General features: G+C 46.0%; 8 non-coding genes across 8 annotated transcripts; all 8 read right to left on the bottom strand.

Annotated features, from left to right (window-relative positions):
• Positions 1-10671: 10671 nt before the first annotated feature.
• Positions 10672-10968, bottom strand: LOC147123721 (Nuclear RNase P). The gene has a single exon (XR_015075219.1).
• A 2394-nt stretch (positions 10969-13362) lies between these two features.
• On the bottom strand, positions 13363-13659 carry LOC147123720 (Nuclear RNase P). Its single transcript, XR_015075204.1, has one exon.
• Positions 13660-16261: 2602 nt separating this feature from the next.
• LOC147123719 (Nuclear RNase P) lies at positions 16262-16554 on the bottom strand. Its single transcript, XR_015075229.1, has one exon.
• A 287-nt stretch (positions 16555-16841) lies between these two features.
• Positions 16842-17141, bottom strand: LOC147123718 (Nuclear RNase P). Its single transcript, XR_015075191.1, has one exon.
• A 2401-nt stretch (positions 17142-19542) lies between these two features.
• On the bottom strand, positions 19543-19835 carry LOC147123717 (Nuclear RNase P). The gene has a single exon (XR_015075233.1).
• A 286-nt stretch (positions 19836-20121) lies between these two features.
• On the bottom strand, positions 20122-20418 carry LOC147123716 (Nuclear RNase P). The gene has a single exon (XR_015075201.1).
• Positions 20419-22819: 2401 nt separating this feature from the next.
• LOC147123715 (Nuclear RNase P) lies at positions 22820-23112 on the bottom strand. The gene has a single exon (XR_015075232.1).
• A 286-nt stretch (positions 23113-23398) lies between these two features.
• On the bottom strand, positions 23399-23695 carry LOC147123714 (Nuclear RNase P). Its single transcript, XR_015075198.1, has one exon.
• Between the last annotated feature and the right edge of the window lie 1530 nt (positions 23696-25225).

The raw sequence follows: 25225 nt of genomic DNA, 5'->3' as shown, positions 1-25225 counted from the left end.
TACTCTCATACTTTATTTTCCCCTCTTAATTAATCCCTTTGTCCTCCTTTGCTGAATCCTAAACTGCTCCCAATCCTCAGATTTGCTGCTTTTTTTGGCCAATTTATATGTCCTCTCCTTAGATCTTATGCTATCCCTAATTTACCTTGTTAGCCACGGTTGAGTCACCTTTTTTGTTTTACTTTTATGCCAAACAGGGATGAACAAATTCTGTAGTTTATCCATGCGATCTTTAAATGTTTGCCATTGCCTATCCACCGTCAACCCTTTAAGTAATGTTCCCCAATCCATCCTAGCCAACTCGCATCTCATACCATCGTAGATTCCTTTATTTATATTCAGGACCCTAGTCTCTGAGTCAACTACTTCACTCTCCATCTTAATGAAGAATTCCATCATATTATGATTGCTCTTCCCCAAGGGGCCTCGCACAACAAGATTGCTAATGAATCCTTTCTCATTACATAATACCCAGTCTAAGATGGCCTGATCTCTAGTTGGTTCTTTGACATATTGGTGCAGAGAAGCATCCCTTATCCACTCTAGGAATTACTCCTCCACAGTATTGTTACTAATTTGGTTAGCCCAATCTATATATAGATTAAAGTCACCCATGATAACTGCAGTGCCCTTATTGTACGTGTCTCTAATTTCCCATTTAATACCATCCCCAACCTCAGCATTACTGTTTGGGGGTCTGTATACAACTCCCACTAATGTTTTCTGCCCCATGGTATTTCTCAGCTCTACCCATACAGATTCCACATCATCAGAGCTAATATCCTTCCTTACGATTGTGTTAATCTCCTCTTTAACCAGCAATGCTACCCCACCTCCTTTTCCTTTTTGCCTGTCTTTCCTGAATATTGAATACCCCAATATGTTGAATTCCCAGCCTTGGTCACCCTGGAGCCATGTCTCCGTAATCCCAATTATATCATATCCGTTTACATCTATTTACGCGACTAATTCATCCACCTTATTACGAATGCTCCTCGCGTCAAGACACAAAGCTTTCAGGCTTGTTTTTTTAACACTCTTAGACCTTTTAGAATTATTATTTACTGTGGCCATGTTTGATTTAAACCCTTGATTTCTCTGACTGCCACTTTTGCTTTTCTCCTTCTGTCTTTTGCTTCTATCCTTGCTTCCCTTTCCTCTGTCTCCCTGCACAGGTTCCCAACCCCCTGCCATTTTAGTTTAAACCCTCCCAAACAGCACTAGCAAACACTCCCCCTGGGACATCAGTCCTGGTCCTGCCCAGGTGCAAACCATCCAGTTTGTACTGGTCCCACCTCCCCCAGAACCGGTTCCAATGTCCCAGGAATTTGAATCCCTCCCCCTTGCACCATTCCTCTAGCCACGTATTCACAGAAATCACAGAAATCACAGAAACCCCACAGTGCAGATAGAGGCCATTTCGGCCCATCGAGCCTGCACCGACACATATCCCACCCGATCCCCGTAACCCCTACACCAACACATATCCCACCCTATCCCTGTAACCCCATGTATTTAATCCCCCTAACACTAAGGGTCAATTTATCATAGCCAATCAACCTAACCCGCACATCTTTGGACTGTGGGAGGAAACCGGAGCACCCGGAGGAAACCCACGCAAACACGGGGAGAATGTGCAAACTCCACACAGACAGTCGCCCGAGGCCGGATTCGAACCTGGGTCTCTGGTGCTGTGAGGCAACAGTGCTAACCACTATGCCACCGTGCTGTATTCACCTGAAATATCCTTCTATTTCTACTCTGACTAGTACATGGCACTGGTAGCAATCCTGAGATTACTACTTTTGAGGTCCCATTTTGTAATTTACCTCCTAACTCCCTATATTCAGCTTTTAGGACGTCATCCCAGTTTTTACCTATATCGTTGGTACCTAATGCACCATGACAACTGGCTGTTCACCCTCCCCCTCCGGAATGCCCTGCAGCCGCTCCGAGACATCCTTGACCCTTGCACCAGGGAGGCAACGTACCATCCTGGAGTCTTGTTTGCGGCCGCAGAAACATCTATCTATTCCCCTTACAATAGAATCCCCTATCACTATTGCTCTCCCATTCTTTTTCCTCCCGTCCTGTGCAGAACCGCCCATGGTGCCAGGAAGTTGGCTGCTGCTGCCTTTCCCCGATAAGCCATCTCCCTCAACAATATCCAAAGCAGTATATCTGTTTGAGAGGGGGATGGCCACAGGGGACCCCTGCACTACCTGCCTGCACCTACTACTCTGCCTGGCGGTCATCCATTCCCTTCCTACCTGTGCAGCCTTTACCTGCGGTGTGACCAACTCATTAAACATGATATCCATGATGTCCTCAGCATCGCGAATGCTCCAGTATGTATCCATTCAGAGCTCCAGTGCCACAATGCGGTCTGCCAGTAGCTGCAGCTGGATACATTTCCCGCACACATGATCGTCAGGTACACAGGAGGTGTCCCTGATTTCCCACATAGTGCAGGAGGAGCATGCCACGGGGCCGAGCTGAGCTGCCATGACTTACCCTTTAATTAATTTAAATTAAACTAAAACCACTAATTACACTACAATTAAATGATATACTCAAGGGCCCTTGTTTACTAGCACTCCCTGCTACACAACAGAGACCTTAGAAACTATAACCACAAAAATTAAGACCTTCTAAACTTTAAAAACTATTAACCTTAACTGTCAAACTATAGAGTAGTATAAATACTCACCTGGCCGTATTCACCCAATCAGCTGCTTCCTCTTGCCTGCGTCACTTTTTGAATCGCTACATGGCTCTGGAACGCGAGATTGGAGATTGACCGGCCTCCAATTCGCAGCACTCTGTTCAAACCGCACTCAAGAAAATGTTTCCTTATGTCACCTCTGGTTCTTTTGCCAATTACCTTAAATCTGTGTCCTCTGGTTACCGACTCTTCAGCCACTGGGAACAGTTTCTCCTTACTTACTCTATCAAAGCCATTCATGATTTTGAACATTTCTATCAAATCTCCCCGTAATTATCACTGCTCTGAGGTGAACAATGCTGGCTTCTCCAGTTTCTGCACATAGCTGAAGCCCCTCATCCCTGGTACCATTCTGATAAATCTCTTCTGCACCCTCTACAAGGCCTTGACATCTTCATAAAGTCCGGTGCCCAGAATTGGACACAATATTCCAGCTGAGGCCAAACCAATGTTTTATAAAGGTTCATCATAACTTCCTTGTTTTTGTACTCTATACCTCTCTTAATAAAGCCAAAGATCTCCTATGATTTTTTTAGCAGCCGTCTCAACTCTGTTTCTTTCTTTCTTTTAAACAAGCTCATCTGGACAAGGCAAGTGAGTTACTTCCTGAAGTGAAGACAGATTTGCCACCAGCCTGGTTTGGACTGGACAGCCTGGTTTTTAATCACATGTCTGGAAATGTCTAAAATGGCTGCTGGAGGTCCATTTATCCACTTACAGTCCCCACCGCTTATAGCGGGAGCGTTGCCGTTAACCTGGTTTACCCGCTATACGCAGTGGACAGTAAAACCAATCTCCGATCCGTTATATAAAAAACGATCACCAGTGCCTCACGTTTGAGACCAACAGCACACATAGAAACATAGAAACATAGAAGATAGGAGCAGGAGTAGGCCATTCGGCCCCTCGAGCCTGCTCCGCCATTCAATGAGATCATGGCTGATCATCCAAATTCAGTACCCTGTCCCTGCCTTCTCTCCATATCCCTTGATCCCTTTAGCCTTAAGAAATATTTCTAACTCCTTCTTGAATATATTTAATTAATTGGCCTCTACTGCCTTCTTTGGTAGAGAATTCCACCGATTCATCACTCTCTGGGTGAAGAAATTCCTCCTCATTTCAGTCCTAAATGGCCTACCCCTTATCCTTAGACTGTGACCCCTGGTTCTGGACTCCCCGACCATCGGGAACATCCTTCCTGCATCTAGTCTGTCTAGTCCTGTTAGAATTTTATAAGTTTCAATGAGATCCCCTCTCATTCTTCTAAACTCCAGCGAGTACAAGCCCAATCGACCCAATCTCTCCTCATACGTCATTCCTGCCATCCCAGGTATCAGCTGCACTCCTTCCATGGCAAGAACATCCTTCCTCAGATAAGGCGACCAAAACTGCACACAATACTCAAGATGTGGTCTCACGTACAGTTTAAACCGAGCAAACTTAAAACACGAATGTATTTTCATTCACCTTCATGCATCCTATTATGGCCAGATCAGGCACCTTCAAGATATCCACTCCTGTATACAAGTTTAGTCGGGCTTTTGTAATGCGCCAGGTTTAGGTGGTTCTTTAAAATATCTTTAGGATGCAAAGAGGCTTCAAGGGGATATAGACAGGCTAAGTGAGTGGGCAAGAACATGGCAAATGTAATATAATGTGGAGAAATGTGAAGTTATCCACTTTGGTAGGAAAAATAGAAAAGCAGAATATTTTTTAAATGGTGAGAGTTTGGGAAATGTTGGTGTTCAGAGGGACCCAGCATGGTTTTATGAAGGGGAAGTCACATTTGACAAATTTGCTGGAGTTCTTTGAGGAAGTAACATATAGGGTGGATAAAGGGGAACCAGTGGACGTAGTGTATTTAGGCTTCCAAAAGGCATTTGACAAGGTGCCACACAGAAGATTATTGCTTAAGATAAAAAATCACGGGATTGGGGGTAATATTCTGGCATGGATAGAGGATTGGCTATCTAACAGAAGGCAGAGAGTTGGGATAAATGGTTCATTCTCAGACTGGCAATCAGTAACTAGTGGTGTTCCGCAGGGGTCAGTGCTGGGTCCCCAACTCTTTACAATGTATATTAATGGTTTGGAGGAGGGGACCGAGTGTAAAATATCAAAGTTTGCAGATGATACTAAGATGGGAGGGAAAGTAGTGAGTGAGGAGGACATAAAAAACCTGCAAGGGGACATAGACAGGCTAAGTAAGTGGGCAGAGATTTGGCAGATAGAATACAATACTGGAAAGTGTGAGGTTATGCACTTTGGCAGGAAAAATCGTAGAGCAAGTTATTATCTTAATGGCAAGAAACTGGAAAGTACTGAAGTACAAAGGGATCTGGGGGTCCTGGTGCACGAAACTCAAAAGGTTAGTATGCAGGTGCAGCAAGTGATTAAGAAGGCCAATGGAATGTTGGCTTTCATTGCTAGGGGGATAGAATATAAAAATAGGGAGGTATTGCTTCAGTTGTACAAGGTATTGGTGAGACCGCACCTGGAATACTGCGTACAATTTTGGTGTCCATACTTAAGAAAGGACATTCTTGCTCTCAAGTCAGTACAAAGAAGGTTCACTCGGTTAATCCCGGGGATGAGGGGATGGACATATGAGGAGAGGTTGAGTAGATTGGGACTCTACTCATTGGCGTTCAGAAGAATGAGAGGCGATCTTATTGAAACATATAAGATTGTGAAGGGGTTGGATCGGGTGGATGCGGGGAGGATGTTCCCGATGATGGGTGAAACTAGAACTAGGGGGCATAGTCTTAGAATAAGGGGCTGCTCTTTCAAAACTGAGATGAGGAGGAACTACTTCACTCAGAGGGTGGTAGGTCCATGGAATATGCTGCCCCAAAAAGCTGTAGAAGCTACATCATTACATAAATTTAAAACAGAAATAGACAGTTTCCTAGTAGTAAAGGGAATTAAGGGTTATGGGGAGCGGGCAGGAATTTGGACATGAGTCTAGGTTCGGATCGGTCATGGCCCTGTGGGTAGTGGAGCGGGCCCAGGGGCCGTGTAGCCTGATCCTGCTCCTATTTCGTGTGTCTAATTCTGTTAGATTCAGGAGATGGTTCTGTGATAGTGGATTGGCGGTTAGGATCAGATCAGCCATGATCTTATTGAATGGCGGAGCAGGCTCGAGGGGCCGATTGGCCTACTCCTGCTCCTATTTCTTATGTTCTTATGTTCTTATGACCTGGGTGTCCTTGTACACGAATCACTGAAAGTTAACATGCAGGTACAGCAAGCAATTAGGAAAGTAAATGATACATTGGCCTTTATTACAAGAGGATTTGAGTATAAGAGTAAAGGCGTCTTACTGCAATTATATAGGGCCCTGGTGAGACCACACCTAGAGTACTGTGTACAGTTTTGGTCTCCTTACCGAAGGAAGGATATACTTGCCAAAGAGGGAGTGCAATGAAGGTTCACCAAACTGATTCCTGGGATGGGGGGATTGTCCTATGAGGAGAGATTGAGTAGACTAGGCCTATATTCTCCAGAGTTTAGAAGCTGAGAGGTGATCTCATTGAAACATACAAAATTCTTACAGGGCTTGACAGGGTAGATGCAGGGAGGATGTTTTCCCTGGCTGGGGAGTCTAGAACCAGGGGTCACAGTCACAGAATAAGGCGTCAGCCATTTAGGACTGAGATGAGGAAAAATTTCTTCACTCAGAGGGTGGTGAATCTTTGGACTTCTCTACCCCAGAGGGCTGTGGAGACTCAGTCATTGATTATATTCAAGACAGAGATTGATAGATTTTTGGATACTAAGGGAATCAAGGGATATATCAACCTTTTTAAAGCGCTGGTTATGCCACAACTGGAGTATTGCGTCCAGTTCTGGTCACCACACTTTAGAAAGGATGTGAAGGCCCTTGAGAGGGTGCAGAGGAGATTTACCAGAATGGTTCCAGGGATGGGGGATCTTAGCTACAAGGACAGGTTGGAGAAGCTGGATCTGTTTTCATTAGAGCAAAGGAGGTTGAATGGTGATTTCATAGAGGTGTACAAGATTATGACGGGTTTGGATAGGCTAGACGGGGAAAGGCTGTTCCCATTAGTTGATGGTACAAGGACTAGGGGACACAGATTTAAGGTTTTGGGCAAGAGATACAGGGGGGGATGTGAGGAAAAACTTTTTTATGCAGCGAGTGGTGAGGACCTGGAACTCGCTGCCGACAGAAGTGATGGAAGCGGATACCATCAATGTTTTCAAGGGGAGGCTGGTGGGCACTTGAGGGAAATAAACTTGCAGGGCTACAGGGATAGAGCAGGGGAATGGGACTGACTGGATTGCTCTACAGAGAGCCGGCATGGACTCGATGGGCCGAATGACCTCCTTCTGTGCCGTTATGACTTTAAGACTATGGGCTGGATTTTCCTAAGCCCCTGGAGTCGGGTTGGAGGCGTGCGGGCGATAAAAATCGGAGATCCGGGGGTCCCGACCCCATCCCGCCTCCAACCCGCCTCCAGGTCAATTTCATAGGAGTCGGGTTGCCGACAAGTGCTGGAACCCGACTCCCAGAGGCGGGAAGGGATTAAAGGCAATTAAACTGCCTGTTAACAGATAGTTAACAGGTAGTTTTTTGCCTATTCGCGATTTTTATTGCTGGTTTGTGGGCTTCCCGACAGCTCCAAACCACAAAAAGTTTTCGAGGAGGGATGTGGGTCTGAGGTCTTGGAGGGGTCGAGATGCCCAGTGTTCAGGTGAGTGAGGGGTGCAGGAGTGCAAAGGTAAGTGTTTTGCAAGTGTTTAAAGTGTTTAAATAAGTTTAACTTACTTTTACTTACCTTTACAGGAGTCCTGCATTCCGGTGTCGGGAGTCGGCTGCAAGAACCACAGAAGCTCCGATTTAAAAAAAAAAATCAGCTTCTTGGTTTCTGCAGCAAAATGATTTAAAAGTTATCCTGAGAAAGGATTGAGGCTGAATTAGCAGTTTTTCAGTGCTTGACAGCTTCAAACAGCTGTTAAACACTGATATTTCATCTGCCAAAAGCTTTTGACAGATGAAATGTCAATCTCTGACGTCACCTGTTGCCGGGTGGCCCTTAATTGGCCTGCTGAGCCCACAGGGCGGGCTCAACAAGGTCAATCAGAGGAAAATCCAGTGGGTTGGCCACATCTCCATGGAGGTGGGACAACAAGCCCGAATGTGGGTTTCCCACCTCCAACCCGCCCCCGTAGCAAAATCCAGCCCTATGACTCTATATGGGGATAGTGCAGGAAGGTGGAGATGAGGTAGAAGATCAGCCATGATCTTATTGAATGGCGGAGCAGGCTCAAGGGTCCGAATGGCCGACTCCTGCTCCTATTTCTTATGTTCATACGTTCCCCCTTTTTCCCTCCCCCTCCCCCTTCCCCTTCATCATCCCCCATCAGCACAGCTCTATATTTGGTAAAAGACGGTAAATCTCAGCTAAGTTGGTCATTTTTGTCAATCGCAACTCACCGCCCTCCGAACATCTTGGTTTTCGGCAGGTATTAAACTCGAGCCATTTAGGTGGACGATTTGGCAGAGAATGCCGGTTGAACTGTAATGCCACAAAATCCGTGTCAAAGTTCAAAGGTGCTCAGTCGAATTAACTTTAGCCGAGCAACCACTCCTGAGTTGTTGCGCAATGGATTTATCAGGGATTTATTTGGTGCCAGTCAGACCATCCCAATCCACAACCTGGAAGACAGCTCCCTCTGATGTTTGCCTTTGTACAGTGCGGACAGTCAAGCCAATGTTGAACTACCTTACAAGAAAACATTTTTAACACGTTTGCAGTTTTGTGTTAGCATTGTAAGTGGCGCAGCGACAAAGCCAGAGCTGCCGAAAGGAACTGAATTAAAGGCAGACATCTCGTGGAGTCCTACCCTGTAATTACAGAGAGCAGAAAAAAGGATCAAGAGAAATTGAAGTTTTCCAATGATAATATTTATTGGGATTTGAGGCCTGGTCCGTCCTGAGTTATCTGGTCTCAGTCACTACTGACTTGCTACCGTTGATTTCTGTGCCCTGGATCTATGGATGTGATAAAAAAAAACAGCCAGAATTCCCATACCCGAAGTGAGTGGAGGTCAAGTGAGGTCGAGGACTGGTCTCGGCGTGATGACCACTCGCTGTCTGGATTCTCATACAAACCAAGGTAGCGGAAGGAGCATGGCACTTGTGGAACTGTACACCAGCAAGGAGTCAATGCACACAATGCATGAGGGGAGGCATTTGGCAAAGAAAATGATCCTAAAAAAGACTTGCATTTATAGAGCGCCTTTCACAACTTCAAGACGAACCAAAGCGCTTTACAGCCAATGAAGTACTTTTGCAGTGTTGCAATGTAGGAAGCCAATTTGTGCACAGCAAGCTCACACAACCAATGAGATAATGACCAGATAATCTGTGTTCTCCCCGGTGAGTTCTCCCCGGTGTCCAGGCTAATATTTATCCCTCAACCAACATCACCAAGAACTCACCAGCTCTTCTTCGAAATAGTGCCGTGGGACCTTTTACTTGAACCTGAGAGGGGCAGACGAGGCCTCGGTTTCACGTCTCATCCAAAAGACGGCACCTCCGACAGTGCAACGCTCCCTCGGCACTGCGCTGGGAGTGTCAGCCTAGATTTTTGTGCTCAAGTCTCTCGAGTGGGACTTGAACCCACAAACTTCTGACACAGAGGCGAGAGTGCTACCCACTGAGCCTAGTTACAAAAGGTTGAATAACTAGCCTTTGTTATGGTGGCCAAAAAACTGGCGTATCTCGTATCAGTTTCTGCTCCTATGTCTCAGCATAACAGGCTGGATGGGACATTGCTATTTTCAAGGAGCTACCAGGACAAGTGTCTCTCCCATGTACTGTATTTCACATTACAGCCAACATTATGTTTCTCGCAGCAGAAACCTTGGGTCTTCCCAACTAAGATTAAGCTCTTTGATAGTTCAGCAAATGCACCCAGGCTAGGCTACCTGATCTCAGCCAGGATGGTAGTGCAGGTCCTAACCATAGGAGGGAAAAATGGGCAGTTAGCTCTCCAGTGACCCTTGAGTTTCTTGGAAGAGTTTGTGGAAATGCTCCTGAGTGTATGAAGCTAATATGTGGTGTCTCCTTGATAGCTTAGTAAATGCACTTAGTAAAAGCTCATGGTCTACAGGGCAGCAGTGATACCCGCCCTGCTGTATGCCTCAGAGACATGGACCATGTACAGCAGGCACCTCAAAGCACTGGAGAGGTACCACCAACGCTGCCTCCGCAAGATCCTGCAAGTCCATTGGTAGGATAGGCGCACCAACGTCAGTGTTCTTGCTCAGGCCAACATCCCCAGCATCGAAGCTCTGACCACGCTCAATCAGCTCCGATGGACGGGTCACATTGTCCGCATGCCCGATACGAGACTCCCAAAACAAGCGCTCTACTCGGAGTTCTGGCACGGCAAGATGAGCCCCAGGTGGGCAGAGGAAACGCTTCAAGGACACCCTCAATGCCTCCTTGAAAAACTGTAACATCCCCACCGACACCTGGGAATCCCTGGCCCAAGACCGCACAAAGTGAAGGAGAAGCATCCGGGAAGGCGCCGAACACCTCGAGACTCTTCGCCGGGAGCAAGTGGAAGCCAAGCGCAGGCAGCGCAAGGAGCGCACGTCAACCCAAGCACCCCACCCACCCGCCGTCTGCCCCACCTGTGACACAGACTGTAGGTCCCGCATCGGATTCATCAGTCACCTGAGAACTCATTTTTAATGTGGAAGCAAGTCATCCTCGGTTCCGAGGGACTGCCTAAGAAGAAGAGTAAATGCACCCAGACCAGGCTACCTGATCTCAGCACGGTTGGTAGTACAGGTCATGACCACAGTATCCAGAGGAGGGGATTATGGTTGGTTGCTCTTCAATAAGCCTTGAGTTCCTTGGAGGAGTTTGTGGAACAGATGCCCTTACTGGGTGCTTTAAAAATAGAATTCATGTGGTGGGAGAGTAGTCTGAATTGGGTTGGAAGATTTCTTGTCTCATCTCACACATTGAGCTTATCAAGCCAGCCAGAAGCCATTCCCATTCCAGTCAGTAGCTGCATCCACAGTGCTGGCACTGCTTCTCCTGCTCTCTGTTACTGCCTGAATCACATCTCTGGTGACTTCCTCACCTACGTCAGATAACACCCTGCAAGGGCAGTAATTGGCTCTTATCTCAGACCTTCCCCAAGGTAATAGACAACGAGTGATGCACACTCAGCATGTGACCTCCACAGTGAGCTTCCCACCACATTGTATGTGAAATAAATGAAAAGATATATAAACCCTGAGTGAACACAAATACTTCAAACATAGGGTGAGGGTTACTAGTGGGAGGCCTCACTCTCCAGTTTAGTTTATTCCATTAATTATTACAACAGTATTCAACATTTATTTAAAATAAAATTCATATTTATATAGAAAATAGCTGAAACTAGCAAAGTAAGCATAATTTATGCTGATATCTTCCCTGAGTAGGAGAGCTCATTGGCTATTGGGCAGCATCCAAGTCCCACTCCAGAGAATTGAGCACATTAATCTAGGCTGACACTCCAGTGCAGTACTGAGGGAGTGCTGCACTGTCAGAGGTGCCATTTTTGGGATGATGTATTAAACCAAGACCCCGTCTTCCCTCTTAAGTGGACGTAAAAGTTCCCAGGACACTATTTCGTAGAAGAGCAGCGGCATTCTCTCTGGAGCCCTCGCCAATGTTTATCCTTCAACGTCCCCTACATTACAACAGTGACAATACCACAAAAGTGTGACGTTGTTGTAAAAGTGCTTTACATAGAAACATACACATAGAAGATAGGAGCAGGAGTAGGCCATTCGGCCCCTCGAGCCTGTTCCGCCATTTAATGAGATCATGGCTGATCATCCAAATTCAGTACCCTGTCCCTGCTTTCTCCCCATATCCCTTGATCCCTTTAGCCTCAAGAAATATATCTAACTCCTTCTTGAATATATTTAATATAAGTTGTCCTCAACTGCCTTCTGTGGTAGAGAATTCCACAGGTTCACCACTCTCTGGGTGAAGAAATTCCTCCTCATCTCAGTCCTAAATGGCTTACCCCTTATCCTTAGACTGTGACCCCTGGTTCTGGACTCCCCCGCCACTGGGAACATCCTTCCTGCATCTAGTCTGTCTAGTCCTGTTAGAATTTTATAAGTTTCAATGAGAGCCCCTCTCATTCTTCTAAACTCTAGCGAATATAAGCCTAATCGACCCAATCTCTCTTCATACGTCATTCCTGCCATCCCAGTGGGATGTCCTGAGGTTTTGAAAGGTGCTATATCAATACAAGTCTTCTATTTTTTAATTATTACAACATTAGTAGATTTGTGTTTTTAATTACGTCCCATGGAACGGTCCGAAACGCCTAAACAAATGGGCCCAACGTATTTAGCAGAGCAACCAGAGCCTACGCCGATTGGGTGCAGTCCGTCCTACTACTAAATTGGTATGTGCGCTGTTTTATGCCCGAAAAACGGGCACGAAATATATCAAGTGGCAGATGGAATTCAAGACAGGGAAGTGTGAGGTGATGCATTTTGGCAGAAGGAACAGGGAGAGGCAATATACACCTAATAGCACAGTTTTAAAGAGTGTGCAGGGACACGGGGACCTGGGAGTTAATTTGCATAGGTCCCGGAAGGTGGCGGGACATATTGAGAGAGTGGTTAACAAAGCATATGGGATCTTGGGCTTCATAAATAGAGGTATTGAGTACAAAAGTAGAGAAGTTATGCTGACCCTTTATAATGCGCTGGTTAGGCCACAACTGGAGTATTGCGTCTAGTTCTGGACACCACACTTTAGGAAGGATGTGAAGGCCCTTGAGAGGGTGCAGAGGAGATTTACCAGAATGGATCCAGGGATGGGGGATCTTAGCTGCAAGGACAGGCTGGAGAAGCTGGATTTGTTTTCATTAGAGCAAAGGAGGTTGAGGGGTGATTTGATAGTGGTGTACAAGATTATGACGGGTTTGGATAGGCTAGACGGGGAAAGGCTGTTTCCACTAGTTGATGGTACAAGGACTAGGTGACACAGATTTAAGGTTTTGGGCAAGAGATACAGGGGTGATGTGAGAAAAAACCATTTTACACAACGAGTGGCAATGACCTGGAACTCGCTGCCGACGGAAATGGTGGAAGCGGAGACACTCAATGTTTTCAAGGGGAGACTGGATAGGCACTTGAGGGAAATAAACTTGCAGGGCTATGGGGATAGAGCGGGGGAATGGGACTGACTGGATTGCTCTACAGAGAGCCGCCACAGAATCGATGGGCCGAATGGCCTCCTTCTGTGCCGTTATGACTCTATCACTTTATACCCGTTTTCTCAACATAGTAAGATGGAAGAGACATTACTATCTTGAAGGAGTGACAAAGACTTTGAAAACTCCATTGCCGGGTCTCCCTTGTCCTGTTTTTCACACTACAGACAATGTCGTGAAGCTAATATGTGGTATTCCCTTGATAGATTAGTAAAAGTCCCCAGGTCGATCTCAGCCAGGTTGGCAATAGCATAGCATGAGGATAGCACGCCTAGGAGGGGAATACGGTTGGTTGCTCTTCAGTGAGCCTTGAGTTCCTTGGAGGAGTTTGTGCAACAGCTCCTGGGTGTCCATAAAAATAGAATTCATGTGGTGGGAGAGTAGTCTGAATTGGGTTGTAAGATTTCTTGTCTCATCTCACACATTGAGCTTACCAAGCTAGCCAGAAGCCATTCCCATTCCAGTCAATAACTGCATCCACAGTGCTGGCACTGCTTCTCCTGCTCTATATTACTGCTTGAATCACATTCCTGGTGACTTCCTCACCTGCATCAGGTAACACCCTGCAAGGGCAGTGATTGGCTCTTATCTCAGACCTTCCCCAAGGTAATAGACAATGAGTGATGCACACTCAGCATGTGACCTCCACAGTGACCTTCCCACCACATTATATGTAAGAGAAATGGGAAGATATATAAACCCTTAGTGAACACAAATACTTCAAACATAGGGTGAGGGTTACTAGTGGGCGGCCTCACTCTCCAGTTTAGTTAATTCCATTAATTATTACAACAGTATTCAACATTTATTTAAAATAAAATTCATATTTATATAGAAAATAGCTGAAACTAGTAAAGTAAGCATAATTTATGCTGATATCTTCCCTGAGTAGGAGAGCTCATTGGCTATTGGGCAGCATCCAAGTCCCACTCCAGAGAATTGAGCACATTAATCTAGGCTGACACTCCAGTGCAGTACTGAGGGAGTGCTGCACTGTCGGAGGTGCCATTTTTGGGATGATGTATTAAACCAAGACCCCGTCTTCCCTCTTAAGTGGACGTAAAAGTTCCCAGGACACTATTTCGCAGATGTGCGGGTTAGGTTGATTGGCTATGATAAATTGACCCTTAGTGTTAGGGGGATTAAATACGTGGGGTTACGGGGATAGGGTGGGATATGTGTTGGCGTAGGGGTTACGGGGATCGGGTGGGATATGTGTCGGTGCAGGCTCGATGGGCCGAAATGGCCTCTATCTGCACTGTGGGGTTTCTGTGATTTCTGTGATTTCTGTGAAGAGCAGCGGCATTCTCTCTGGAGCCCTCGCCAATGTTTATCCTTCAACGTCCCCTACATTACAACAGTGACAATACCACAAAAGTGTGACGTTGTTGTAAAAGTGCTTTACATAGAATCATACACATAGAAGATAAGAGCAGGAGTAGGCCATTTGGCCCCTCGAGCCTGTTCCGCCATTTAATGAGATCATGGCTGATCATCCAAATTCAGTACCCTGTCCCTGCTTTCTCCCCATATCCCTTGATCCCTTTAGCCTCAAGAAATATATCTAACTCCTTCTTGAATATATTTAATGAATTGGCCTCAACTGCCTTCTGTGGTAGAGAATTCCACAGGTTCACCACTCTCTGGATGAAGAAATTCCTCCTCATCTCAGTCCTAAATGGCTTACCCCTTATCCTTAGACTGTGACCCCGGTTCTGGACTCCCCCGCCACTGGGAACATCCTTCCTGCATCTAGTCTGCCTAGTCCTGTTAGAATTTTATAAGTTTCAATGAGAGCCCCTCTCATTCTTCTAAACTCTAGCGAATATAAGCCTAATCGACCCAATCTCTCTTCATACGTCATTCCTGCCATCCCAGTGGGATGTCCTGAGGTTTTGAAAGGTGCTATATAAATACAAGTATTCTCTTTTTTAATTATTACAACATTAGTAGATTTGTGTTTTTAATTACGTCCCATGGAACAGTCCGAAATGCCTAAACAAATGGGCCCAACGTATTTAGCAGCGCAACCAGAGCCTACGCAGATTGGGTGCAGTCCGTCCTACTACTAAATTGGTATGTGCGCTGTTTTATGCCCGAAAAACGGGCACAAAATATATCAAGTGGCAGATGGAATTCAAGACAGAGAAGTGTGAGGTGATGCATTTTAGCAGAAGGAACAGGGAGAGGCAATATACACCTAATAGCACAGTTTTAAAGAGTGTGCAGGGACACGGGGACCTGGGAGTTAATGTGCATAGGTCCCTGAAGGTGGTGGGACATATTGAGAGAGTGGTTAACAAACATATGGGATCTTGGGCTTCATAAATAGAGGTATTGAGTACAAAAGTAGAGAAGTTATGCTGAACCTTTATAAAGTGCTGATTAGGCCACAACTGGAGTATTGCGTCCAGTTCTGGTCACCACACTTTAGGAAGGATGTGAAGGCCCTTGAGAGGGTGCAGAGGAGACTTACCAGAATGGTTCCGGGGATGGGGGATCTTAGCTACAAGGACAGGTTGGAGAAGCTGGATTTGTTTTCATTAGAGCAAAGGATGTTGAGGGGTGATTTGATGGAGGTGTACAAGATTATGACGGGTTCGGATAGGCTAGACGGGGAAAGGCTGTTCCCACTGGTTGATGGTACAAGGACTAGGGGACACAGATTTAAGGTTTTGGGCAAGAGATACAGGGGTGATGTGAGATAAAACCATTTTACACAACGAGTGGCGATGACCTGGAACTCGCTGCCGACGGAAGTCGTGGAAGCGGAGACGCTCAATGTTTTCAAGGGGAGACTGGATAGGCACTTGAGGGAAATAAACTTGCAGGGCTATGGGGATAGAGCGGGGGAATGGGACTGACTGGATTGCTCTACAGAGAGCCGCCACAGAATCGATGGGCTGAATGGCCTCCTTCTGTGCCGTTATGACTCTATCACTTTATACCCGTTTTCTCAACATAGTAAGATGGAAGAGACATTACTATCTTGAAGGAGCGACAAAGATTTGAAAACTCCATTGCCGGGTCTCCCTTGTCCTGTTTTTCACACGACAGACAATGTCGTGAAGCTAATATGTGGTATTCCCTTGATAGTTTAGTAAAAGTCCCCAGGTCAGGCTACCTGATCTCAGCCAAGTTGGCAATAGCATAGCATGTGGATAGCACACCTAGGAGGGGAATACGGTTGGTTGCTCTTCAGTGAGCCTTGAGTTCCTTGGAGGAGTTTGTGGAACAGCTCCTGGGTGTCCTTAAAAATAGAATTCATGTGGTGGGAGAGTAGTCTGAATTGGGTTGTAAGATTTCTTGTCTCATCTCACACATGGAGCTTACCAAGCCAGCCAGAAGCCATTCACATTCCAGTCAGTAACTGCATCCACAGTGCTGGGACTGCTTCTCCTGCTCTCTGTTACTGCTTGAATCACATCCCTGGTGACTCCACAAAGTGGAGGAGAAGCATCCGGGAAGGCGCCGAACACCTCGAGACTCTTCGCCGGGAGCAAGCGGAAGCCAAGCACAGGCAGCGCAAGGAGCGCACGTCAACCCAAGCACCCCACCCACCCGCCGTCTGCCCCACCTGTGACAGAGACTGTAGGTCCCGCATTGGATTCATCAGTCACCTGAGAACTCATTTTTAATGTGGAAGCAAGTCATCCTCGGTTCCGAGGGACTGCCTAAGAAGAAGAAGAGTAAATGCACCCAGACCAGGCTACCTGATCTCAGCACGGTTGGTAGTACAGGTCATGACCACAGTATCCAGAGATGGGGATTATGGTTGGTTGCTCTTCAATGAGCCTTGAGTTCCTTGGAGGAGTTTGTGGAACAGGTGCTTTAAAAATAGAATTCATGTGGTGGGAGAGTAGTCTGAATTGGGTTGTGAGATTTCTTGTCTCATCTCACACATTGAGCTTACCAAGCCAGCCAGAAGCCATTCCCATTCCAGTCAGTAACTACATCCACAGTGCTGGCACTGCTTCTTCTGCTGCTCACTGTTACTGCCTGAATCACATCTCTGGTGACTTCCTCACCTGCATCAGGTAACACCCTGCAAGGGCAGTAATTGGCTCTTATCTCAGACCTTCCCCAAGGTAATAGACAATGAGTGATGCACACTCAGCATGTGACCTCCACAGTGAGCTTCCCACCACATTGTATGTAAGAGAAATGGAAAGATATATAAACCCTTAGCGAACACAAATACTTCAAACATAGGGTGAGGGTTACTAGTGGGAGGCCTCACTCTCCAGTTTAGTTTATTCTATTAATTATTACAACAGTATTCAACATTTATTTAAAATAAAATTGATATTTATATAGAAAATAGCTGAAACTAGTAAAGTAAGCATAAATTATGCTGATATCTTACCTGAGTAGGAGAGCTCATTGGCTATTGGGCAGCATCCCAGTCCCACTCCAGAGAATTGAGCACATTAATCTAGCCTGACACTCCAGTGCAGTACTGAGGGAGTGCTGCACTGTCGGAGGTGCCATTTTTGGGATGATGTATTAAACCAAGACCCCGTCTTCCCTCTTAAGTGGACGTAAAAGTTCCCAGGACACTATTTCGTAGAAGAGCAGCGGCATTCTCTCTGGAGCCCTCGCCAATGTTTATCCTTCAACGTCCCCTACATTACAACAGTGACAATACCACAAAAGTGTGACGTTGTTGTAAAAGTGCTTTACATAGAAACATACACATAGAAGATAGGAGCAGGAGTAGGCCATTCGGCCCCTCGAGCCTGTTCCGCCATTTAATGAGATCATGGCTGATCATCCAAATTCAGTACCCTGTCCCTGCTTTCTCCCCATATCCCTTGATCCCTTTAGCCTCAAGAAATATATCTAATTCCTTCTTGAATATATTTAATGAATTGGCCTCAACTGCCTTCTGTGGTAGAGAATTCCACAGGTTCACCACTCTCTGGGTGAAGAAATTCCTCCTCATCTCAGTCCTAAATGGCTTACCCCTTATCCTTAGACTGTGACCCCTGGTTCTGGACTCCCCCGCCACTGGGAACATCCTTCCTGCATCTAGTCTGTCTAGTCCTGTTAGAATTTTATAAGTTTCAATGAGAGCCCCTCTCATTCTTCTAAACTCTAGCGAATATAAGCCTAATCGACCCAATCTCGCTTCATACGTCATTCCTGCCATCCCAGTGGGATGTCCTGAGGTTTTGAAAGGTGCTATATAAATACAAGTCTTCTATTTTTTAATTATTACAACATTAGTAGATTTGTGTTTTTAATTACGTCCCATGGAATGGTCCGAAACGCCTAAACAAATGGGCCCAACGTATTTAGCAGAGCAACCAGAGCCTACGCAGATTGGGTGCAGTCCGTCCTACTACTAAATTGGTATGTGCGCTGTTTTATGCCCGAAAAACGGGCACGAAATATATCAAGTGGCAGATGGAATTCAAGACAGAGAAGTGTGAGGTGATGCATTTTGGCAGAAGGAACAGGGAGAGGCAATATACACCTAATAGCACAGTTTTAAAGAGTGTGTAGGAACAGGGGGACCTGGGAGTTAATGTGCATAGGTCCCTGAAGGTGGCGGGACATATTGAGAGAGTGGTTAACAAAGCATATGGGATCTTGGGCTTCATAAATAGAGGTATTGAGTACACAAGTAGAGAAGTTATGCTGGACCCTTTATAATGCGCTGGTTAGGCCACAACTGGAGTATTGCGTCTAGTTCTGGTCACCACACTTTAGGAAAGATGTGAAGGCCCTTGAGAGGGTGCAGAGGAGATTTACCAGAATGGTTCCAGGGATGGGGGATCTTAGCTACAAGGACAGGCTGGAGAAGCTGGATTTGTTTTCATTAGAGCAAAGGAGGTTGAGGGGTGACTTGATGGAGGTGTACAAGATTATGACGGGTTCGGATAGGCTAGACGGGGAAAGGCTGTTCCCACTAGTTGATGGTACAAGGACTAGGGGACACAGATTTAAGGTTTTGGGCAAGAGATACAGGGGTGATGTGAGAAAAAACCATTTTACACAACGAGTGGCGATGACCTGGAACTCGCTGCCGACGGAAATGGTGGAAGCGGAGACACTCAATGTTTTCAAGGGGAGACTGGATAGGCACTTGAGGGAAATAAACTTGCAGGGCTATGGGGATAGAGCGGGGGGATGGGACTGACTGGATTGCTCTACAGAGAGCCGCCACAGAATCGATGGGCTGAATGGCCTCCTTCTGTGCCGTTATGACTCTATCACTTTATACCCGTTTTCTCAACATAGTAAGATGGAAGAGACATTACTATCTTGAAGGAGTGACAAAGATTTGAAAACTCCATTGCCGGGTCTCCCTTGTCCTGTTTTTCACACTACAGACAATGTCGTGAAGCTAATATGTGGTATTCCCTTGATAGTTTAGTAAAAGTCCCCAGCTCAGGCTACCTGATCTCAGCCAAGTTGGCAATAGCATAGCATGAGGATAGCACGCCTAGGAGGGGAATACGGTTGGTTGCTCTTCAGTGAGCCTTGAGTTCCTTGGAGGAGTTTGTGGAACAGCTCCTGGGTGTCCTTAAAAATAGAATTCATGTGGTGGGAGAGTAGTCTGAATTGGGTTGGAAGATTTCTTGTCTCATCTTACACATGGAGCTTACCAAGCCAGCCAGAAGCCATTCACATTCCAGTCAGTAACTGCATCCACAGTGCTGGGACTGCTTCTCCTGCTCTCTGTTACTGCTTGAATCACATCCCTGGTGACTCCACAAAGGGGAGGAGAAGCATCCGGGAAGGCGCCGAACACCTCGAGACTCTTCGCCGGGAGCAAGCGGAAGCCAAGCACAGGCAGCGCAAGGAGCGCACGTCAACCCAAGCACCCCACCCACTGTCTGCCCCACCTGTGACAGAGACTGTAGGTCCCGCATCGGATTCATCAGTCACCTGAGAACTCATTTTTAATGTGGAAGCAAGTCATCCTCGGTTCCGAGGGACTGCCTAAGAAGAAGAAGAAGAGTAAATGCACCCAGACCAGGCTACCTGATCTCAGCACGGTTGGTAGTACAGGTCATGACCACAGTATCCAGAGATGGGGATTATGGTTGGTTGCTCTTCAATGAGCCTTGAGTTCCTTGGAGGAGTTTGTGGAACAGGTGCCCTAAAAATAGAATTCATGTGGTGGGAGAGTAGTCTGAATTGGGTTGTGAGATTTCTTGTCTCATCTCACACATTGAGCTTATCAAGCCAGCCAGAAGCCATTCCCATTCCAGTCAATAACTGCATCCACAGTGCTGGCACTGCTTCTCCAACTCACTGTTACTGCCTGAATCACATCTCTGGTGACATCCTCACCTACATCAGGTAACACCCTGCAAGGGCAGTGATTGGCTCTTATCTCAGACCTTCCCCAAGGTAATAGACAATGAGTGATGCACACTCAGCATGTGACCTCCACAGTGAGCTTCCCACCACATTATATGTAAGAGAAATGGGAAGATATATAAACCCTTAGTGAACACAAATACTTCAAACATAGGGTGAGGGTTACTAGTGGGAGGCCTCACTCTCCAGTTTCGTTTATTCCATTAATTATTACAACAGTATTCAACATTTATTTAAAATAAAATTCATATTTATATCGAAAATAGCTGAAACTAGTAAAGTAAGCATAAATTATGCTGATATCTTCCCTGAGTAGGAGAGCTCATTGGCTATTGGGCAGCATCCAAGACCCACTCCAGAGAATTGAGCACATTAATCTAGGCTGACACTCCAGTGCAGTACTGAGGGAGTGCTGCACTGTCAGAGGTGCCATTTTTGGGATGCTGTATTAAACCGAGACCCCGTCTTCCCTCTTAAGTGGACGTAAAAGTTCCCAGGACACTATTTCGTAGAAGAGCAGCGGCATTCTCTCTGGAGCCCTCGCCAATGTTTATCCTTCAACGTCCCCTACATTACAACAGTGACAATACCACAAAAGTGTGACGTTGTTGTAAAAGTGCTTTACATAGAAACATACACATAGAAGATAGGAGCAGGAGTAGGCCATTCGGCCCCTCGAGCCTGTTCCGCCATTTAATGAGATCATGGCTGATCATCCAAATTCAGTACCCTGTCCCTGCTTTCTCCCCATATCCCTTGATCCCTTTAGCCTCAAGAAATATATCTAATTCCTTCTTGAATATATTTAATGAATTGGCCTCAACTGCCTTCTGTGGTAGAGAATTCCACAGGTTCACCACTCTCTGGGTGAAGAAATTCCTCCTCATCTCAGTCCTAAATGGCTTACCCCTTATCCTTAGACTGTGACCCCTGGTTCTGGACTCCCCCGCCACTGGGAACATCCTTCCTGCATCTAGTCTGTCTAGTCCTGTTAGAATTTTATAAGTTTCAATGAGAGCCCCTCTCATTCTTCTAAACTCTAGCGAATATAAGCCTAATCGACCCAATCTCGCTTCATACGTCATTCCTGCCATCCCAGTGGGATGTCCTGAGGTTTTGAAAGGTGCTATATAAATACAAGTCTTCTATTTTTTAATTATTACAACATTAGTAGATTTGTGTTTTTAATTACGTCCCATGGAATGGTCCGAAACGCCTAAACAAATGGGCCCAACGTATTTAGCAGAGCAACCAGAGCCTACGCAGATTGGGTGCAGTCCGTCCTACTACTAAATTGGTATGTGCGCTGTTTTATGCCCGAAAAACGGGCACGAAATATATCAAGTGGCAGATGGAATTCAAGACAGAGAAGTGTGAGGTGATGCATTTTGGCAGAAGGAACAGGGAGAGGCAATATACACCTAATAGCACAGTTTTAAAGAGTGTGTAGGAACAGGGGGACCTGGGAGTTAATGTGCATAGGTCCCTGAAGGTGGCGGGACATATTGAGAGAGTGGTTAACAAAGCATATGGGATCTTGGGCTTCATAAATAGAGGTATTGAGTACACAAGTAGAGAAGTTATGCTGGACCCTTTATAATGCGCTGGTTAGGCCACAACTGGAGTATTGCGTCTAGTTCTGGTCACCACACTTTAGGAAAGATGTGAAGGCCCTTGAGAGGGTGCAGAGGAGATTTACCAGAATGGTTCCAGGGATGGGGGATCTTAGCTACAAGGACAGGCTGGAGAAGCTGGATTTGTTTTCATTAGAGCAAAGGAGGTTGAGGGGTGACTTGATGGAGGTGTACAAGATTATGACGGGTTCGGATAGGCTAGACGGGGAAAGGCTGTTCCCACTAGTTGATGGTACAAGGACTAGGGGACACAGATTTAAGGTTTTGGGCAAGAGATACAGGGGTGATGTGAGAAAAAACCATTTTACACAACGAGTGGCGATGACCTGGAACTCGCTGCCGACGGAAATGGTGGAAGCGGAGACACTCAATGTTTTCAAGGGGAGACTGGATAGGCACTTGAGGGAAATAAACTTGCAGGGCTATGGGGATAGAGCGGGGGGATGGGACTGACTGGATTGCTCTACAGAGAGCCGCCACAGAATCGATGGGCTGAATGGCCTCCTTCTGTGCCGTTATGACTCTATCACTTTATACCCGTTTTCTCAACATAGTAAGATGGAAGAGACATTACTATCTTGAAGGAGTGACAAAGATTTGAAAACTCCATTGCCGGGTCTCCCTTGTCCTGTTTTTCACACTACAGACAATGTCGTGAAGCTAATATGTGGTATTCCCTTGATAGTTTAGTAAAAGTCCCCAGCTCAGGCTACCTGATCTCAGCCAAGTTGGCAATAGCATAGCATGAGGATAGCACGCCTAGGAGGGGAATACGGTTGGTTGCTCTTCAGTGAGCCTTGAGTTCCTTGGAGGAGTTTGTGGAACAGCTCCTGGGTGTCCTTAAAAATAGAATTCATGTGGTGGGAGAGTAGTCTGAATTGGGTTGGAAGATTTCTTGTCTCATCTTACACATGGAGCTTACCAAGCCAGCCAGAAGCCATTCACATTCCAGTCAGTAACTGCATCCACAGTGCTGGGACTGCTTCTCCTGCTCTCTGTTACTGCTTGAATCACATCCCTGGTGACTCCACAAAGGGGAGGAGAAGCATCCGGGAAGGCGCCGAACACCTCGAGACTCTTCGCCGGGAGCAAGCGGAAGCCAAGCACAGGCAGCGCAAGGAGCGCACGTCAACCCAAGCACCCCACCCACTGTCTGCCCCACCTGTGACAGAGACTGTAGGTCCCGCATCGGATTCATCAGTCACCTGAGAACTCATTTTTAATGTGGAAGCAAGTCATCCTCGGTTCCGAGGGACTGCCTAAGAAGAAGAAGAAGAGTAAATGCACCCAGACCAGGCTACCTGATCTCAGCACGGTTGGTAGTACAGGTCATGACCACAGTATCCAGAGATGGGGATTATGGTTGGTTGCTCTTCAATGAGCCTTGAGTTCCTTGGAGGAGTTTGTGGAACAGGTGCCCTAAAAATAGAATTCATGTGGTGGGAGAGTAGTCTGAATTGGGTTGTGAGATTTCTTGTCTCATCTCACACATTGAGCTTATCAAGCCAGCCAGAAGCCATTCCCATTCCAGTCAATAACTGCATCCACAGTGCTGGCACTGCTTCTCCAACTCACTGTTACTGCCTGAATCACATCTCTGGTGACATCCTCACCTACATCAGGTAACACCCTGCAAGGGCAGTGATTGGCTCTTATCTCAGACCTTCCCCAAGGTAATAGACAATGAGTGATGCACACTCAGCATGTGACCTCCACAGTGAGCTTCCCACCACATTATATGTAAGAGAAATGGGAAGATATATAAACCCTTAGTGAACACAAATACTTCAAACATAGGGTGAGGGTTACTAGTGGGAGGCCTCACTCTCCAGTTTCGTTTATTCCATTAATTATTACAACAGTATTCAACATTTATTTAAAATAAAATTCATATTTATATCGAAAATAGCTGAAACTAGTAAAGTAAGCATAAATTATGCTGATATCTTCCCTGAGTAGGAGAGCTCATTGGCTATTGGGCAGCATCCAAGACCCACTCCAGAGAATTGAGCACATTAATCTAGGCTGACACTCCAGTGCAGTACTGAGGGAGTGCTGCACTGTCAGAGGTGCCATTTTTGGGATGCTGTATTAAACCGAGACCCCGTCTTCCCTCTTAAGTGGACGTAAAAGTTCCCAGGACACTATTTCGTAGAAGAGCAGCGGCATTCTCTCTGGAGCCCTCGCCAATGTTTATCCTTCAACGTCCCCTACATTACAACAGTGACAATACCACAAAAGTGCGACGTTGTTGTAAAAGTGCTTTACATAGAAACATACACATAGAAGATAGGAGCAGGAGTAGGCCATTCGGCCCCTCGAGCCTGTTCCGCCATTTAATGCGATCATGGCTGATCATCCAAATTCAGTACCCTGTCCCTGCTTTCTCCCCATATCCCTTGATCCCTTTAGCCTCAAGAAATATATCTAACTCCTTCTTGAATATATTTAATAAGTTGGCCTCAACTGCCTTCTGTGGTAGAGAATTCCACAGGTTCACCACTCTCTGGGTGAAGAAATTCCTCCTCATCTCTGTCCTAAATGGTTTACCCCTTATCCTTAGTCTGTGACCCCTGGTTCTGGACTCCCCCGCCACTGGGAACATCCTTCCTGCATCTAGTCTGTCTAGTCCTGTTAAAATTTTATAAGTTTCAGTGAGAGCCCCTCTCATTCTTCTAAACTCTAGCGAATATAAGCCTAATTGACCCAATCTCTCTTCATACGTCATTCCTGCCATCCCAGTGTAATGATCAATAACATGTCATTCTAGAGTAGTACACTAGATGGAGCCGTAGAGCTGTATAGAGCTGTATATTTAGTTGTATGTGTTTAAGACTACACTACCCACGATGCACTAGGCTACCCACAAGGCAGTAGTCAAGATGACTGCCTGCACACAGAAGTACACATGCTGAATCTCTACAGATGCTGTACCTAGAAAACGTGTACTGAATAAATGACTAGCTAGAAGCTAGCTGTTCATAATAAGAATGTCTAGTTATTAATGAACATAACATGGTACCAGGAGTTGTGAAAATCTGCTAAACATTTTGAAACGCGACATGGAGACTTTGAAGCCACCGAAGGGTTTGAACCTCACGGGAAATGTCGACTACAATTGGCGGGCTTTCAAACAACAATTCAAACTCTACATTGCTGCCATCGGGTACAGTACGAAGCCAGACACAAGGAAGATAGCGTTGCTGCTTACGGTTGCAGGCCCACAGGTGATAGAGGTATTTAATACGTTTGTATTTACTCCA

The sequence above is a fragment of the Somniosus microcephalus genome, chromosome 2 (genome assembly GCF_052327205.1).
Source record: "Somniosus microcephalus isolate GS21.2 chromosome 2, FLI_Smic_1.0, whole genome shotgun sequence".
NCBI classification, from domain to species: domain Eukaryota; kingdom Metazoa; phylum Chordata; class Chondrichthyes; order Squaliformes; family Somniosidae; genus Somniosus; species Somniosus microcephalus.
The sequence above is the reverse complement of the archived record's forward strand: the minus strand, read 5'-3'. Positions and strand labels throughout refer to the sequence as shown.